This window comes from Puma concolor, chromosome D4, assembly GCF_028749965.1.
Source record: "Puma concolor isolate L17-30 chromosome D4, mPumCon1.1.hap2, whole genome shotgun sequence".
NCBI classification, from domain to species: domain Eukaryota; kingdom Metazoa; phylum Chordata; class Mammalia; order Carnivora; family Felidae; genus Puma; species Puma concolor.
In genome coordinates, this window is record NC_141679.1 from 76,688,699 (window position 1) to 76,705,921 (window position 17,223).

Consider the following 17,223-nt stretch of genomic DNA (forward strand, 5'->3'; position numbering starts at 1 on the left):
TTTCCTTTTTATATTTTATTGAAGATTCATGCATTCGGATTGCTTTTTCAGTGAATGAGAAGGGCGTGAAGTTAAGTAGCAGGTTGCCTGGGAATTGAGCATGGTTCTGTGTATCTGCATGAGAATGTTCTTGGAAGGTGAACATCACCTGCCACAGTCCTTGTTTTGTTTCCTTTTCCAAAGTGGAAGAGAGGTTCAAACCCATTTGATCCTTAAGAGTCCTTGAAGCTCTAGGTCTCCAAGATCCTTTTGGGATGCTCACGGCTTTTATGCGAGATAGTGCTCATCCTTAATATTCATTTCTCAAGCTACCTTTTCCTCCAACATCGTCAGGTTTTATGTTTTCTGAGAGGCCACCTTACAGTGACCTCATTAGTGCTTTGCCTGTGTGCCAGACAATGGGCTGAGATCTTTGCATCTTCTACTCATTTATTTCATCCTCTCCACAAACCAGCCCAGTTACCCTTCTTGTTTTACAAAGAAAGGTGCAACAGATTCAAGACGTGAAGTCACTTGTCCAAGGTCACATAGTTAGAAAGTGGTAAGATCAGGTTCTGTCCTGATTCCTAAGCCAGTGCCTTCGACCAGTGTTCACTTAAAGATGTGATTCCAACTTCTGCTTTAATCCAACAAATGAGGGTGCTTTCACCACCTAACTTGGGTACCGAGAAATCTACGAAGTTAATCACCACACTTTTGTTGAATATCTGCTGTAAGTGCAAAGGACATTGGTAGGGAACACTTTGAGTACTGGAAAGAGCAATAGCTCGGAAGTCAGATGCCTTGGTTTAGCCCCAGCCGGTCCACTTACTAATTTTAGATTAGCCCGTCAGTCTCTTTGAGCCTCACTTCCCTCTTCTGTGTGATAACAGTGCTCATGTCAGTGGTTTCTATGGGCCTTTTTGTGGCACTTTCTTTGGTTCTAAGACGATAGAAGACACAATCTCTGCTCTGTCTACTTGAAAATATTTACTGAGCCAATCATTAATAGAAACCAAGTTCTGGAGGAAACTTTTAATCTTTTTAAGAGACAGAACCACTTTCAAATACTTTTCCAGCACTCCCTTTTACATACCAGCAATTAACGTGCACATCACAAGCAGACCCTTGCCCATTCATTGACTCAGAGATGAAGAAAGAACATCTGTTCAGGAACTCAGAGGCAGCACTTGGTTTGTGTTTGAGAATGTACTTAAAATTTAAAGGATCATCTTGCCTTGAAAATATTCCATAACTCTGTCTCTTTCATCTTCTTGCTTGTCTAGAGTGGTAAAATTCTATAAATATGCATCCACTTAAAATTTCTTTATAAAACAATGGAGAGAATAGATGCCTTACACCCTCAGTTTAAATCCAGCTTTTTTTTTTTTTTTTTTTTTTTTTTTTGCCTGGAGTTGTGTGCCTGTGAGAGCTGACTTGAGTTGATAAATGTGGAATGGTGGAAATCCATCTGAAGAAGTGAGAGTCCCCTGAGTTCCATTCCCAGATAGTCATTGATTTGCTCTAGGATCTTAGGCTAATCACTTACCCTTTCTGGGGCTTCAGAAGCCTTAATTTACAAGGAGGAAGACGTACTAGGCTGGGGGTTCTCAAAGTCAAGTGCATGTTATGGAAACTTGGGGCACTTTAAAATCACTTGTGTTTCGCCAGCATCCCCTCTCCACCCCCATCTCCCACCCTCCACCAATGCCCCAGGCATTTATTTAATTGGTAAAGAGGATAAAGCCTGGCCATCAAGTCTTTTAAAATATTACCAGATGATTATAATGTGCAGTCACATTTAAGAACCACTGCACTAAAACAGGTTCTCCTGCCCCAGACCAGGAGCAACAACAACACCTGAGAACTTAGGACAAGTCCTTAGATCTCAGCCTAGACAACTTGATCAGAAACTTGCCTACAGGGTCTTCCCAAATTACTCTAAGACTGGCTACATTTATTTTATTTTATTTATTTTTTTAATGTTTTTAATTTATTTTTGAAAGAGAGAGACAGGGTGCAAGCTGGGGAGGGGCAGAGAGAAAGGGAGACATAGAATCTGAAGCAGGCTTCAGTCTCTGAAATGTCAGCATAGAACCTGACGTAGGGCTCAAACTCATGAGCCGTGAGATTGTGACCTGAGCCAAAGTCAGATGCTTAACTGACTGAGCCACCCAGGTGCCCCGTGGTTACATACAGTTTAATAGCCACTGCTCAAAGTGATCAATAAGGCTCTGGGATTTCCAAGGTTTCGTTCCCAATACTCACTCAATTTATGAATATGTATTGAGAACACTCTGTGAGCCAGAGTGTTCACTGGGATCTGGGTATGTCAGGAATGACCTGGCGCCTTTCCTATAGACACTCACACTTCAGTGCTGAAGACCTTAACTACATGATAAAAAATGAACAGTCTTGTACCACTTTACTTCCAGAACCACCACTAGTCGGACCCACACTTTTATGTGCCATTTGTTCTTTCATTCACCAGCAAATCTTTCTTAGGCTATGTTTCAGACACATGGCTAGACTGAGGCCTACATTGACTTCCTCTATGTCTTTCTTGAGTCCCATTGAATTTATTGGAGACCTAGACTGGACTACACTACATTCCTGACCTGAATGTTCTCTGAGACTCTAAAACAAGTAAAACATCATTCCAAGTCAACCTACCATTTCAACTCCTTTATCTTTTGGTAATTCGAGTTTTGAACTCCAACACAAATACCTCTTTGTGTGTGTGTGTGTGTGTGTGTGTGTGTGTGTGTGTGTGTGTGTGTGTGCGTGCACGCATGTGTGTGTGTGGTATGTTTTGCTGCTTTCACATTTTTTCCATATCAAATAAATTGGCTCTTATACAAGTTCTATATAAAGACTGTTTTGGAGAAAAAGAGGAGAGAGAGAAAAAAATGCTTTCTTTTTCTTTCCTGACTCAACCCATTACATGATTCCCTTTGACCTTTGTCTTCATTTTTTTCTCTCAGCAAAAATATTTATTCTTTCTGTTATCTGTACTAGAGATAGTTTCCCAAGGTATGACATTGATGAAGGGAGAGGCTTCTGTGCTTACCCAATGGGCATTTCTAGGAGACTGATTACTTTTGGCCAGAATGAAGAAGAAATGTGGACTGTCTCCCTTACATGAAAACCCCTCTATTGGATGAGAAGTGACACTGATGGAGGGAAAGGGGACCAGCATTGACTCTGCTACTAATTCACCATATGTTATTAAGACATGTTGTATCACGTCTCTCGGCTTCAGTTTCCCCCTTTGTAAAATGAAGGGCCAACACATTAAACTCTTGGCTGTGGGTAGACGTTGTTCTTAGGTGACAGGTGATTCATTCACTTTTTTGTAGTAAAAGGGACTTAGCAGAGACTATGAGAATCAGTACCCAGAGGGGTCCTCACTGAGTCCCTAGGATGCCCTAGTGAAATGTGTAGTGTGCAGACAATAATAATGGTGATGATAAAAATAACAACAACAATGGCAACCATTTGCTGGATATTCTCTCTGCTTTAAGTGCTTTACAAATATGTATGAGGAGGTAAAGCTCAGAGAAAAAGCTGAAGCTCAAAAAAGTGATTTATCCAATGTAATACAGCTGGTAATGGCAGAGTCAGGTTTAAAACCCACCTCTAATTCCAAATAACACCTTGTCAACCACAGCACCACACCATCTGAGGTATTAATGCAAAGGCAGAATTCTGGAGCTCAGACATGCATCCAGGCTGGCTGAAGTTTGAGATACAGCAAGTGGAAGGCAGACTACAACTCACGGGCCACTTGACCTCAGTCAGTTACTGTGACCCACTCTTGGAGTCCAGAAGCACAAGTCACATGGCCAATTTCTTTAGGCACCTATCTGAGAAGAAAGAGCAGGGGAGCTTCTCTTTCTCAACTTGACTGCCAAGTGCCCCTGCACTGGCCACCATGCTCCTTGGGTCTCCATGGAGTCTTTAGATTTCTCTAAGTAAAGACTCTGGATAAAACTAAGCTAACTTACTTGCTTACTTTCTTTCCTTCCTTCCTTCTTCTTCTTCCTTTTTTTTTTTTTTTTTTTTTTTTTTTTTTTTTTTTAGCTTAGAGAAAGTGAGGTATAAAGCAAACCATAAACAATGAATGGACAGGCATGGAGTCTGAGCTCAGGGTGGTCACACTGTGGGAAGAAAGAGAGTTAGGGAAGCAGTGTCACTGCAGTATATAATGCCCTAAAGGCAGAAACAGAGATAAAGAGTCAGCGGCTTCTAACCCAAACTTGGAAGAATTGAGGTGCAATTAAGGAAAATAAACCTCCTGAGGACTGGAATTTTTGTCTGTGTGTCTGCTAGTGCATTCTAAGTGCCTAGAATGATTCCTGGCACAAAGGAGATAGTGAATATTTTTGAATGGCTCTTGAATGAAGAATGGGAAAGAGTTTGGCGGTTGAAGAGAAATGGAGAAGCTGTAATTTACTAAGTACCTACTATGTGTCAAGAATTTACTGAATGTGTTACTTAAGTAATCTCATTTGATTGAATCTATACAGCAGCCCCACAAAGTAGGTGGTCTTATCCTAGATTATGGATGAGGACCTGAGGTCAGTCTTTACACAGCTATCCAGCCACCTACCTGGGGTTGTATGTAAATCTATCAACTCCAAAGCTAAGTGCTCTTAGTCATTCATTCTCTGGTTGAACATATATGTTTGTACCCCTCGCTTAGGACTTTTGATTTACAACTAGAAATATTCTTAGAAGTCACTTTTCCCAATTGGCTTATGTGTGTATCCCAGTTAATTATTCCATTGATTCCTCTCTCGTTCAGACCTGTTAACCTGCCAACACAATATCTGTTTTGCCTCACCTTCTTGCCATTCTCAATATAATTCTTGGGGAAAACAAACATAAGGAAAGGAGATATTTACATGATCTGGGTGGAGTTTCTTGTGAATATGAGTCCAAATTTTACAAATTGGATCCCACATCTCTTCCTCTGGACTCTATGTGCTCAGAACCCCATCAATCCACTCAAAAACTATAGTTTATCTATCAGTCCCTTCACTCAGCAAATATTTTTTGATTTCCACCATGAATCCATCTATTTTCTAAGCACTAGGGATGTAGTGGTGAACAGAGCAGAAAAGATCCTTGTTCTCATTAATTCCTACGATGTATCTGGGAGGCACAAACCAGAAATAATTGCATAATATCGCAGTTGGGTAGCATTTAGTGATTTTAGAGAAGTGGTAAGGGAAGGCCTCCGATGGGGTGATATTTGAACAGAGACCAAAAGTGTCTCCTGTTTGGAACATAGGTGTTGTATAACAGGATCTTTGGTCCTTGATCACTGTTTGGCTTGCCTTATATTTAACTGTGCTTGTGTTTTTGTTTCTTTTTTTTTTCCTTCTTCTCTCACTTGGTTCAGATTCTTAAGTACAAAATTTAACATGCTAGTGTGTGACAGCATCAGAGCTTCATGAATGGTTGTTGAATGAATGAGTGAAGAACGAGTCAGCAGTAACACAAAGTGGAACCTCTGGAAAGATGCCTCTTGCCTAAAGATCTTAGCCATAACATTGACATGTGATGCCATATTAATCCTCAGAGGATTGAGGAAGTTTAGACCAAATCAGGGTCAACTGAAGACACAGGTGGCTCTCTCATGCTGTTTTTATGGCTCTCAAGCTGACTCACCACCTCATTGTTTTTTTAGTCCCATTTCTTTTCCTGGCTCTTTCTGTATGTCCCCGACTCATCCATTCTTTGTTCTTGTATGTGTTCATTTGTTAATTCATTCATCGACCAAATCATGCAAATCAAATATAATCATGTTCAGTAATATTTGTTGTTTAGCAAGTATTTACTAAGTGTCTGTGCTATGCCATATACTGTGCTAGAACTAGGAATAGAGCCCTGATTCCTGACCTCATGAGCACATTGTTTATTTTAATGTTTATTTATTTATTTTTGAGAGAGAGAGAGAGAGAGAGAGAGAGAGCGAGAATGAGCAGGAAAGGGGCAGAGAGAGGGAGAGAGAGAATCCCAAGCAGGCTCTACACTCTCAGCACAGAGCCTGACATGGGTCTCAATCTCATAAACTGTGGGATCATGACCTGAGCCAAAATTAAGAATTAGGCACTTAGCTGACTGAGCTACACAGGTGCCCCATGAGCACACAGTTTGAAGGAGCTGAACAGGCAATGATTCAGGTGTTTCTCCTGCAGCATGGAAAGCACTCTAGTGTGAAGAGCCTAGGGAGGCTGTGGGACAACATAGGAAGGGTATCTACCCCAGCTTGAGGTAGTTAAGGAAGGTTTCTCAGAAGAGGTGATGTCTAAGCTAAGACCTTGAAGATGATAAAGAATTGATCATTTAAGAGGTTTGTCCTAGTATGGATGCTTGAAACCAGTTGGGTACTTAGCAAACATTGATAGAAGAATGGATGGATGGATGGATGGATGGATGGATGGATGGATGGATGGATGGATGGAAGGATGAATTAATTAACCAACATGCTATACTATATACTTCATCATAGACTAAAAGTGGACTTTTCTGGTCGGCGGGGGGATGTAGTAATCTGGGCTATCTATCCACTTTGGTTCTAAAATCTATTTTATTTCTTTTAAGTACTATACAGTACTCCATAGTGGGAGTGTGCTACAGGTTATTTCACCATACCCCTAATGCTGAGCATTTATATTATTTCACACATTTTTCCTATTACAAACAAATGCTGCAGTCAGTACTCTTACTGTACTTACAGTACTCTGTATTGTACTCTTACAGAACTCTTACAGGAACCTCCTTGTAGGCACATGTGAACATTTCTCTAGAGTTGATATTGAGAGATGGAATTGCTGGGTCATAAGCTGTAGGTCGTTTTCATTTTAATGGGTACATTCTGTGGCATTCTGAGAGGGTGAACTAGCTCACATCCCACCAGCAGCATGTGGCAGGACCTGCTGTCCCACACTGTCACTACTACTTGACAAAATGAAAGTTTTTTGTCTTGGCCCATTTGATGGATGAAAACGTGGTTTTTCATTGATGTTTTTGTGATTGAGCATCTTGAGGGAGCCTCGTTTCAAGTATTTACTGGGTATCTACACTTTCTCTTCTGTGATTTGTCTATTAATGTCTTTAATTTATGTCTGGTGGTTAATCTGTTCATATCTCAGTTTTCCCATCTGCTAAACTGGGATTTTTTTTTTTAATTTTTTTTTTCAACGTTTATTTATTTTTGGGATAGAGAGAGACAGAGCATGAACAGGGGAGGGGCAGAGAGAGAGGGAGACACAGAATCGGAAACAGGCTCCAGGCTCCGAGCCATCAGCCCAGAGCCCGACGCGGGGCTCGAACTCACGGACCGCGAGATCGTGACCTGGCTGAAGTCGGATGCTTAACCGACTGCGCCACCCAGGCGCCCCTAAACTGGGATTTTAATGCCAGTGCCCCTGCTTATTCAGCAATGTTATTAGAATCTAGGATGAAACAGGTAGTCAAGAGAGAACTAGCATTTATGAAGAAGTTATTCTTAGTGATTCCTAGTGTAATCACTTGTATGTTGACATATTTTTCGATTTAGTATGCTTCCTGGATGGGAACCATGTCACATTCTGAAGATACAGTAGACTAGAAAAACCAACCCAATCTCTGCCCCCAGCGGAGCCTAAATTTAGATGGTGTTAACGACCATCACATATGCAGGTAGCATCTACTACAGGTAGCACTAACATCATACCAGTAACTACCATGTGGTGAATAGTTCAAATATGCTCAATATTTTTATAAGTCTACCAATGAGGTATAGGTGTCAGTATGCCTTATTTTTAGATGAGGAAGCTGAGACTCAAAGAGATAAAGTCATTTATTTATGTAAGATCTCATCATTAATAGATGCTAGAGTCCAGTTTTACATCTCCTTGCCTGATCCCAGGGCATTCCTGCAAATTACTGAGCATAATCATTGCTGTGACAGGCAGCACATAAGGTGGCATCTTGATGGATGGAGAGAAAAAGTATTTGAACTAGCTTTTCTTGTTTCCAAGGAGCAACAGAATAAATACACCAAAGAGAACAAATATTTTCCTTTTTGTTTTGAACATGTAAGTAGATGAGGAGGAGGAGGAGACTTGATGAAGTGCATTTCCAGTAGCATGTTGCTGAAATGCCTGCTCCAGGTCGGACCTCTTCCTGAGTGGGTGCTTCTCTGTGCTGCCTACCTGACATGGTCTTACCTGCATTCTGATGTCCTGCCTGCCAGGACTGATGAGAAGCATCAGGAGTAAGAGCTATTTCTTCAAGCCCAGAATAAATACCTCTGCTCCTAGCCCAGGCTAGCAGATTATATAGTCAGCACAATTGTACTCTATTTCTAGAAGTTGGGCATCATCTACCTATGACTCCCTCATGTCAGTCTTCGGCCAAGTACCTCTCAGAATGAAATATGGGTTCTGAGAACATTAAGGTAAGCAAAAGGGTTTAGCAAAATCAACAGATCTCCAGGGCCAGCAGCAGCCATAGAAGTGCTTACTGTCTCCAAGTACCTTCATGATTTTGAAAGTGTGAAGGGTCCCTGTTTGGTGCTAACACATGACTTATCTAAATTTCAATGGGTCTGTCTGATGCACTACTGAATTTTAAAGTGTGTTGTTATGGTGTTTTCTCTACAGATGTTAAGTAAGATCCACAGAGGTTAAATGATGGACAGAAGGCTCTACTAATAAATTCTTTCCTTCCTTCCTTCCTTCCTTCCTTCCTTCCTTCCTTCCTTCCTTCCTTCCTCCCTCCCTCCCTCCCTCCCTCCCTCCCTCCCTCCCTCCTTCCCTTCCATCCTTCCTTCCTTCCTTCCTTCCTTCCTTCCTTCCTTCCTTCCTTGTGTCCTTCCCTGCCTGTGTCCTTCTTTCCTTCCTTGTGTCCTTCCGTCCGTCAGTCAGTCAGTCCATAATAAGTACCTATTGTAGGTCAGTCTCCATGTGGGCTGGGCTAAATAATAGCCCAAGTAAAAATATAATTACAAGCTGAAGATTATTATTTTGACAGGTCATAAGAGAGTATAATTCCTCCTTAAATTAAAGGGGGGGGGATATACAGAAACATAACTGTAGAGGTAAGCAGGGGCAAACATTATGGAGTTTGGATTTATTTGTTTGGATTTATTTATTTATTTGTGTTTTTATAAAATTCCTCTGGGTACTGTATGAAAAAGAATTAAGGGAAAATGAGAAAGTCCATCCAGGAGTTATTACTAAAGTCTGAACCAGAAATTATGATTATTTGCCTAGAAGAGTAGATGGATTGGAGGTATGTTTTAAAGGTAGAATCAACCATATTTGGTGATATATTGGATGCAAAGGTTTTAAGGAGTTACCCAATTACTTTCAAGTTTCAGGTATGAGTATTTGGAATGAGGGAAATGTTATTTCTGGAAATAAAATAATATATTTTTTAAATTTTATTTATTTAAATTCAAGTTAGTTAACATACAGTGTACTATTGGTTTCAGGAGTAGAAAACAGTGATTCGTCACTTACATATGACACCCAGTGCTCATCCCAACAAGTGCCCTCCTCAATGCCCATCACCCATTTAGCTCATTCCCCCACCCACCACCCCTCCTACAACCCTCTGTCTGTTCTCTGTATTTAAGAGTCTCTTATGGTTTGCCTCCCTCTCTGTTTTTATCTTATTTTACCTTCCTTTCTCCTATGTTCATCTGTTGTGTTTCATAAATTCCACATATGAAGGAAATCATATGATGTCTGTCTTTCTCTGCCTGACTTATTTTGCTTAGCATATTCTAGTTCCATTCACGTTGTTGCAAATGGCAAGAGTTCATTCTTGCCAAGTAATATTCCATTGTATGTATGTATGTAGATATATATATTCCACATCTTCTTTATCAGAGAAATATAAATCAAAAGAATAGATTTTAATTTAGTATGTTATTAGAGGGTGGGGTAGGGCAAGAGACCCTTTGGAAAACAATGAGTTAGTGAAATCAGGTTGTAATGAGTGTCTTGATATCACTTACTTCTTTGTTCTCTCGCTGTTTGCCCTTGGGGTAGGTAGGATGGACTGGACTTTAGTTGTGCTTCTCCAATTCCTGATTTTTAAGCAAACAAATACATGAATAGGAAAGAGAAGGAAAATAACAGCCATCAGAGTAATTACAGATGTGGAAAGAATGGAGGAATTTATCTCACACTGGACGTTGGCAGGAAGAGTGGACAGAATCCATTCAGTCTGTGCTCAGATATGATGAGAATCCTTCAGGCAGGTCTTAGTGGGTTTATGTTGTGTCTGTGCAAACAGGAACCTCAGACATTATTTTAGAGAGTCTGAATTCAAAATTAAGAGACCTGATTCCCGGACCAGCACATGGCTGATTTGCTGTGTGACCCTGACCAGATCCTTTCAGTGGTTTGAGTCTCAGCTGTTTCCCCTGGAAAAAGCGGGTGATGTCCATGCAGTCTCATGAGGGGTGTCCTAAAAAAAAACAATGAGATAATGGTCTTGCAAGAACACAATGCAATCTTGGGGAACCATAAAGATTTAAATGTTCATGATTCTTTCTATTGTTTGGTTTTCATTAGGCTTGTTCTTGGCCAGGGTCAGTCTGGAGAGTATGTGTGAAAGGCAAAAACAGACATGCACAGACACATACATGAATCAATTTCCCATGAAACTCTCATCAGAGTTGCTAAGGTTCATTGTTGGATTAGAAGATGGGAAAGAAAAATTGCACTTAATCTCTGTAACTAAGCTAAAGAAAAAAAAAAGAAGAAGAAGGAAAAAACAAAACAAAACAAAACACCAAAGTGCTGACCCTTGAATCAGGAGACCAGGATTCCAGTATTGATTTCCTAAAACTTGCTCCGACCCTGATCCGTGACTCCCCATCTAGGGACCACAGTCTCCCTTCTGTAAAATGAAGACATAGGTATATAACTTCAAAGGACATTTCTAGCTCTGACAGTCTGTTTGGACCCTCCTTGAAGTCTCATCTGCACTGAGTGCATCTAATGCTGTAAGGGGGGGACGGGACAGGTTGCATGGCCCGTTAGCCACAGGTCTGGACTGTGAGCTCAGAGACTGGCCGGTTCTATAGAAAGCCTTCTAGACATGCTGGGGCTCTCAGAACTCCTTGTTAACATCCTGTCTCTCTCTTAGAGCCTACCAAGCTCTTTCCTTGGGACTGTTTCAGAATGTATCAGTGTGGTTCTCCTGGTCAGTGGCATTTTGTCTAGACAGTGAGACCCTAGAGGTGGGGACTAGCAGTACTTGCCACATTAGCCTAAGCTTTTGGTGCCAGGCCAGGCACCAAGTAGATGGCCAATAAATGTAGGTAAATAAATGCATGTAGGCATGCATGCATGAAGAAACCCTGTGACATAACAATAAAGCCAGAAATTCGAGATGATGCAGATGATATATGGTATGAGGCCTCTCTTTTAATTTCCAAGATGGATTAGTTACCAGAGAATCAGAAAGACCAAAGAGAATCTTATAGCATGGTCCCTTCTCTTGGGGCTTCAGTTTCCTCATCCTTAAAGTAAAGGTATTGGGCCAGATGATGTAAGTAAGTCTTCCTTTCATTCAACAGGTGTTTATTCAGCACTGTCTTTATAACAGGCCATGTCCTAGGCAGTGGGGATAAATAAACCAGTCAATAAGGGAGTCCTAGCCCTCTAGAAACTTCATCTAATTAGTAGAAGAAGTGGACAGATAAACAAGGGTAACAAAATAGTGAGGAAGGTGTTATGGTAAAAGAAGCATGTAGGTAGGAGCTCCCCACTTGGCTTAAAGGCTCAGTGAGAAGCTCTGGGAGAAGGGTAGGACCTAAGCCAAGGCCAGGGTATTTAGTCAGGGATGGGAGTTAACACTACTTTCTCCTGGCAGAATGGGGTGAGGGGGGTGGAATTTAAGGAAGACCAGATGAGCAAAGAGGTCAGAGAGGTTGAGAGAAGCCAGTAACGATGATTCTAGAGTACTGTACTGGAGGGGCTGGGCTTCATCCTGAGGGTAGGTAGTAAGGAGCCACAAAGTGTTAGGTAAGAGGATCCTGATCAGATTTAGTTTCAGGATAGTTCTTTGGTGATGAGTGGCTTTCTGGTAAATGTAGGGGTGGGGACACAGATTGGACACAGTCAGGTAAGTAAGGCACTGTTCGTTGTCAGAACTGAAGCAGGAGATGAGGTGGGGGTGGTGAGAACTGGATGCACTGAGCTAAGGGGATGGACGTACTTGGCAGAGGGAGGAGGCAGGCGTGTGGGTTATGGCAGACACCTAGGGTACTGGCATCACGGAAACAGAACGCGGAGGTAGAGGCATATGTAGGTCGGGACGAGAGGCAGAACAGTTTGAAAGTGCCTTCCAGTTGCCAGCTATGAATCAGTGGCGGGCACACAGCTAGAGTTCACTTTGAACCGTAAAATTTCTTCCCTGTGTAGAGACTCAGGAGCAAGTGAGGTGAGCCTGTGCATGTGCACATGCACGTGCGTGCGTGTGTGTGTGTGTGTGTGTGTGTGCATGCATGTGAACGCACGAGTGTGTGTACACGTGTGCATGCACGTAGGAGTGTGTGCATGTGTATGTGCATGTGTGTGTGGTGAGATGGGCAGACAGGACCTGTGAACCCACCTGTTTGCATCATCCGCTGATTCTCAAAATGTAGTCCAGTGTTCTGCAAAGGACCCCCGGGGGGTCAGGGGGTTAATCTTCCGTAGCACTAATGCCTATAACGTTACAAGGCATGGACTTTGTTTTCTGCCCGGGATTAATCATTCACTCATGGGCTTTAATACAAGCCAGAGGCCACCTCCCTGTGCCTCATGCAAAGCAGTGCCCCGCCTTCCATGCTAACGCCGGCTCTCACATTCTTGTTGTCAGAGTGGGAAGTAGGGTTTTTTTGCCCCAGCTTCAACGTACTATGAACTGAAACATTTGGAAACTTCCATCCAAGGATGTTAGTCAAAAATACCAGAACAGTTGAACTCTGCCATTAATTTTCTGTATGACTTGGGGCGATTCATTCCCCTTCGCTGGACTCTCATATCCGTCCCACGATTAGAAACTTGCAGTAAGTAGTATCTGAAGGCATGCAGCTCTGTTTCTGCATTTTTGTGTTTCCTTCCTGAGCTCCACTCCTTGTCTACAGCTCTGTCTCCAGATTTTTAAGCAGAGAGCATTCTCAAGTGCTCACGCCCCCTCCCATCTAGGAATTAGACCCAAAAGCTCTCAGACCTGGAAGGAGCATTGAAGCACTGACACTTGACCACTGAGAGAATTAAGGCCAGAGAGAGGAGGTCACTTGTTCAGAGGCACACAGCCCTGTGATGGCAGTACAGGGAATCGAGCCAAGGGCTCCTGACTCCCAGTCCAGGTGGTCCTTCCCGCACATAACAGAGTGCTGGAGTTTGGCCAAACCGTGGGGCTCAAATTTGAGCCAGGCTCTCTGTGATCACGGAGAAGTCTCCGATGATGCTCGGAGTGAAGTCATAGAGAGCCGACATCGGTCACGTCATGGCAGCTGGCGCTGGTGAGGGGGGTGGTATAGGAAATGAGAGAACACATTTGGCCAAGCGCAGGGTCCACGTGACCCTCCAGGCGCCCTCATTTCAAAACAAACTCAACCTTTTAGGTTCAAGTTCTCCCTCTTGTCAGAAACGTGACTTCCTGCTTCTAAGACGCAAGGCTTACAAAAGGGCTTAGAAGGCTTCGTGGACATCAAATAGCTCTTACAAAATAGCGTTTTGATGAGTTAAGTGTAAATGAATCAGAAACATAAGGATTACATTTTCCCCAAGTGCACATGGGTTTCAAAATTTGAGGGGAAATGTAGTCTGCTGACTGCACGCCGGCTTTCACCGAACCCAAAGCATTCATGGGGTGGGCGGGCTGGGGGGAGAGAAGAAAGAGAAGCCCAGCCCCCAAAGGGTTTTAGATGTGGTGCCAGATTCGAAAATGCTGCTGGGCTTGCCCTCTGCCAGTAATAAAATTGCTGGCCACCCAGAGAGGCCACAGGGAGGAGAAAGGACATTGCTTTCCCTACTGGCCCCTGGTCCTCAACAACTGTGTTCAGTTAGTGCCCCTCAATCACCAGCTGTCACTGGGTCCCTCCGCTCGACTCCCTGGCCCCTACTTGGCCTCGATTTTCACACTGTGCCGCATGCCTTGTTTACCTCCAACCGTAGCTGGTGTTTTGGCTCCCAGAGGCCTAGGCGACCGGTCAACTTGTCACAATCCCCAGCTCTGTAATCAAGAGACCTGTCCATCACCAGCAGGGGTGTTTGGGGAAGCCGTCACACATCGCCTTTGGTTGCATTCCGGAAAAACAAGAGTCCCTTGTAGATCTTTCCTCTCCCCTTTCTTTAATGCTATCCAGGTGTGGTGTTTTCCCCAAACTGGCAAATGTCTTCCCTTCCGATCTGTGCCTGACACAGACAGCCAGCTAAACCTCAGCACTGCCATTACCTTATCCCAGAATTTGAAGCTCTGAATCTTTTATAATTTCCACATTGTCCCTCCATTCTTTCCCTTGTATTTTATGTCATTGCACCAAGAAAAGTAGAAAAGCATTTCAATTGGTGGTAAAAGATGATTAAAACAAAATAACAAAGGCCTTGGCTGAAAACTGTTAGTTTTATTAAATTTGCTACTGTGTTTTAAATTGGTACCAGGGCAGATCTTTAGACAATTCTATCAAAGGCTACTGGAATTAATCTGTTGCATATATACGTTTGCTCCTTCCTGAGCTGTGGACAGAGTGGGGGCAGCGTAGCAAGCATGAAAAGAATGAGCTTCGTGTTACCTGTGTGAGGGGGACAGACCAGAACCCCACTGGGAGGGATCGGGAAGCCCAGTGGACCGCAGACCCCTGCCATCACATTCTCATTAGTTTCATCCAGACTATGGTTTGGAGCTCATACTGGTCGCCAGGAGGAATAAGTGATGGATATTGTCTTGGTAACAAGGCAAAAGTCAGAAGTCTCCCTAAGCCTTTTGCATCCTTCCAGCCACTATTTGGTTCCCCTCTGTATTGGTGGCTCTTCGAACTCTACCTTAGATTATACCCATCCTGTACTTTATTTAGCTTTCCTTTGGGCCTTTGAACTCTTTGAAACCCATGATGGTATCTTCATCTTTGGGATGAGTCCTACCAGAAACTCCATACATGCTTTCTTTTTTTCTCCTGCCCTCCCTTCCTTCCTTCCCCCTCTCTCTTTCCTTTTTTCCTTCCTTCTTCCTTCCTTACTCCCTCCTTCCCTTCCTCCCTCCCCCCTCTGTCTCTTCCTTTATTCTTTCCTTCCTTCCTTCCTTCCTTCCTTCCTTCCTTCCTTCCTTCCTTCCTTCCCCCTCGCTCCCTCCCTCCCTCTTCCTTCTTTCCTTCATTTCCTTCCTTCCTCTCTCTCCTTCCTCCCTCCCTCCCCGTCTCTGTCTCTCTCTCCTTTCTTGCTTCCTCCCTCCCTCTCTCCTTCCTTCCTTCCTTCCTTCTTTCCTTCCTTCCTTCCTTCCTTCCATAGCAGAAGAAAAGTGAGGTCCAGAGAGGAAAACCGATTCATCCAAAATCACAACCAAAGTTAATGGAAGAACTATGGTCATTTTTCCTGACATGTAGGATGGGGGCATCCACAGTGATGCCAGACTCTGCCTTTCGAGATGTTTTTTCCCCAAGGACATGTGGTGTTCTCCATCCCAAATCCTTAATGACCACCCTCTCCTGGTATAAAATAAGACCAAAGTGGCACTCAGCCTAGAACAAAAGTAAAGTGTTCTCTTAAGAATTCAGGGTGATACCCAGACAACATTGGAATTAAAGAATATGTTGTTATGTGGCACAAAACTGAGTGTATATAACCTTAATGTATGCATGTTAAGAAAGAAACTCTTTAGAGAGGACTACACACAGCTCCAGAGGTATTTAGTGAGGAAAAATATTTTGTTGTAAGTTTCATTTCTCTTTAAACAAAATAGGACATGGCACCTAGTATGGGGCCAAAACTTGATAGGTACTCATCCGCTCCTGCATCATTCTTTCCATGGGGGATATTTGGTCTCCCTACCAACCACATAACCCTTTACACCTTTCCCCTTAAATCAGTTATCTACACTGTTATCAAAATGATCTTCCATGAAACAAATATGATTTTTTTTATTGTATGTAATTTACTGTCAAATTGGTTTCCATACAACACCCAGTGCTCATCCCAACAGGTGCCCTCCTCAATGCCCATCACCCACCTTCCCCTCCCTCCCACCCCCCATCAACCCTCAGTTTGTTCTCAGTATTTAAGAATCTCTTATGGTTTGCCCCCTTCCCTCTCTGTAACTTTTTTCACCCCTTCCCCTCCCCTCTGGTCTTCTGTTAACTTTCTCAGGATCCATATATGAGTGAAAACATATGGTGTCTGTCTTTCTGTGTCTGACTTATTTCACTTAGCATAACACTCTCCAGTTCCATCCATGTTGCTACAAAAGTCCATATTTCATTCTTTCTCATTGCCAAGTAGTATTCCATTGTATGTATAAACCACATCTTCTTTATCCATTCGTCAGTTGATGGACATTTAGGCTCTTTCCACAATTTGGCTATGGTTGAAAGTGCTGCTATAAACATTTGGGTACAAGTGCCCCTATGCATCAGTACTCCTGTATCCCTTGGGTAAATTCCTAGCAGTGCTATTGGTGGGTCATGGGGTAGATACTATTTTTAATTTTGGGGGGAACCTCCACACTGTTTTCCAGAGCAGCTGCACCAGTTTGCATTCCCACCAACAGTGCAAGAGGGTTCCTGGAAACAAATATGATTATATCATTTGCCTAGAAGGCCATTGTTCTCCTTTTCCTGACCTGGTTCCTCCTTCCCTTTCTCCAGTCAAGCCAGTAAGCCTCCCTTGGGAAGTCTTCTCAGGCTGTCTGCTCTTCAGCCTGGGTCAGATGTCACTCTGTGCTCCCACAGCCCCTACACTTTTTAGGCTGTGTCAAAGCCGTCCATTGACTTTTTTCCCCCCAAAGCTTATGAGCATCCTAAAGGCAGGGCCCTAGTTTATTGACCTTTGAATCCCAGACCCACAAGAAGCTGGGAGTGCTCAATGAATGCTCTTTGCACAAATAAATGGATGAATAGATGAAATGATATAAATACAGTAAGACCTTGGATTGCGAGTAACTTGTTCTGCAAGTGTTCTTCAAGACGAGCAAACATTTCTAATGAATGTTAACTTGATAAATGAGCGATGTCTTGCAATATGAGTAGTA

At 42.8% G+C, this 17,223-nt stretch overlaps 1 protein-coding gene across 1 annotated transcript in view; it reads left to right on the forward strand.

Annotated features, from left to right (window-relative positions):
- PAPPA (pappalysin 1) overlaps nt 1-17,223 on the forward strand; it is a 244,271-nt gene that overhangs the window by 81,525 nt on the left and 145,523 nt on the right. The window lies entirely within an intron of this gene.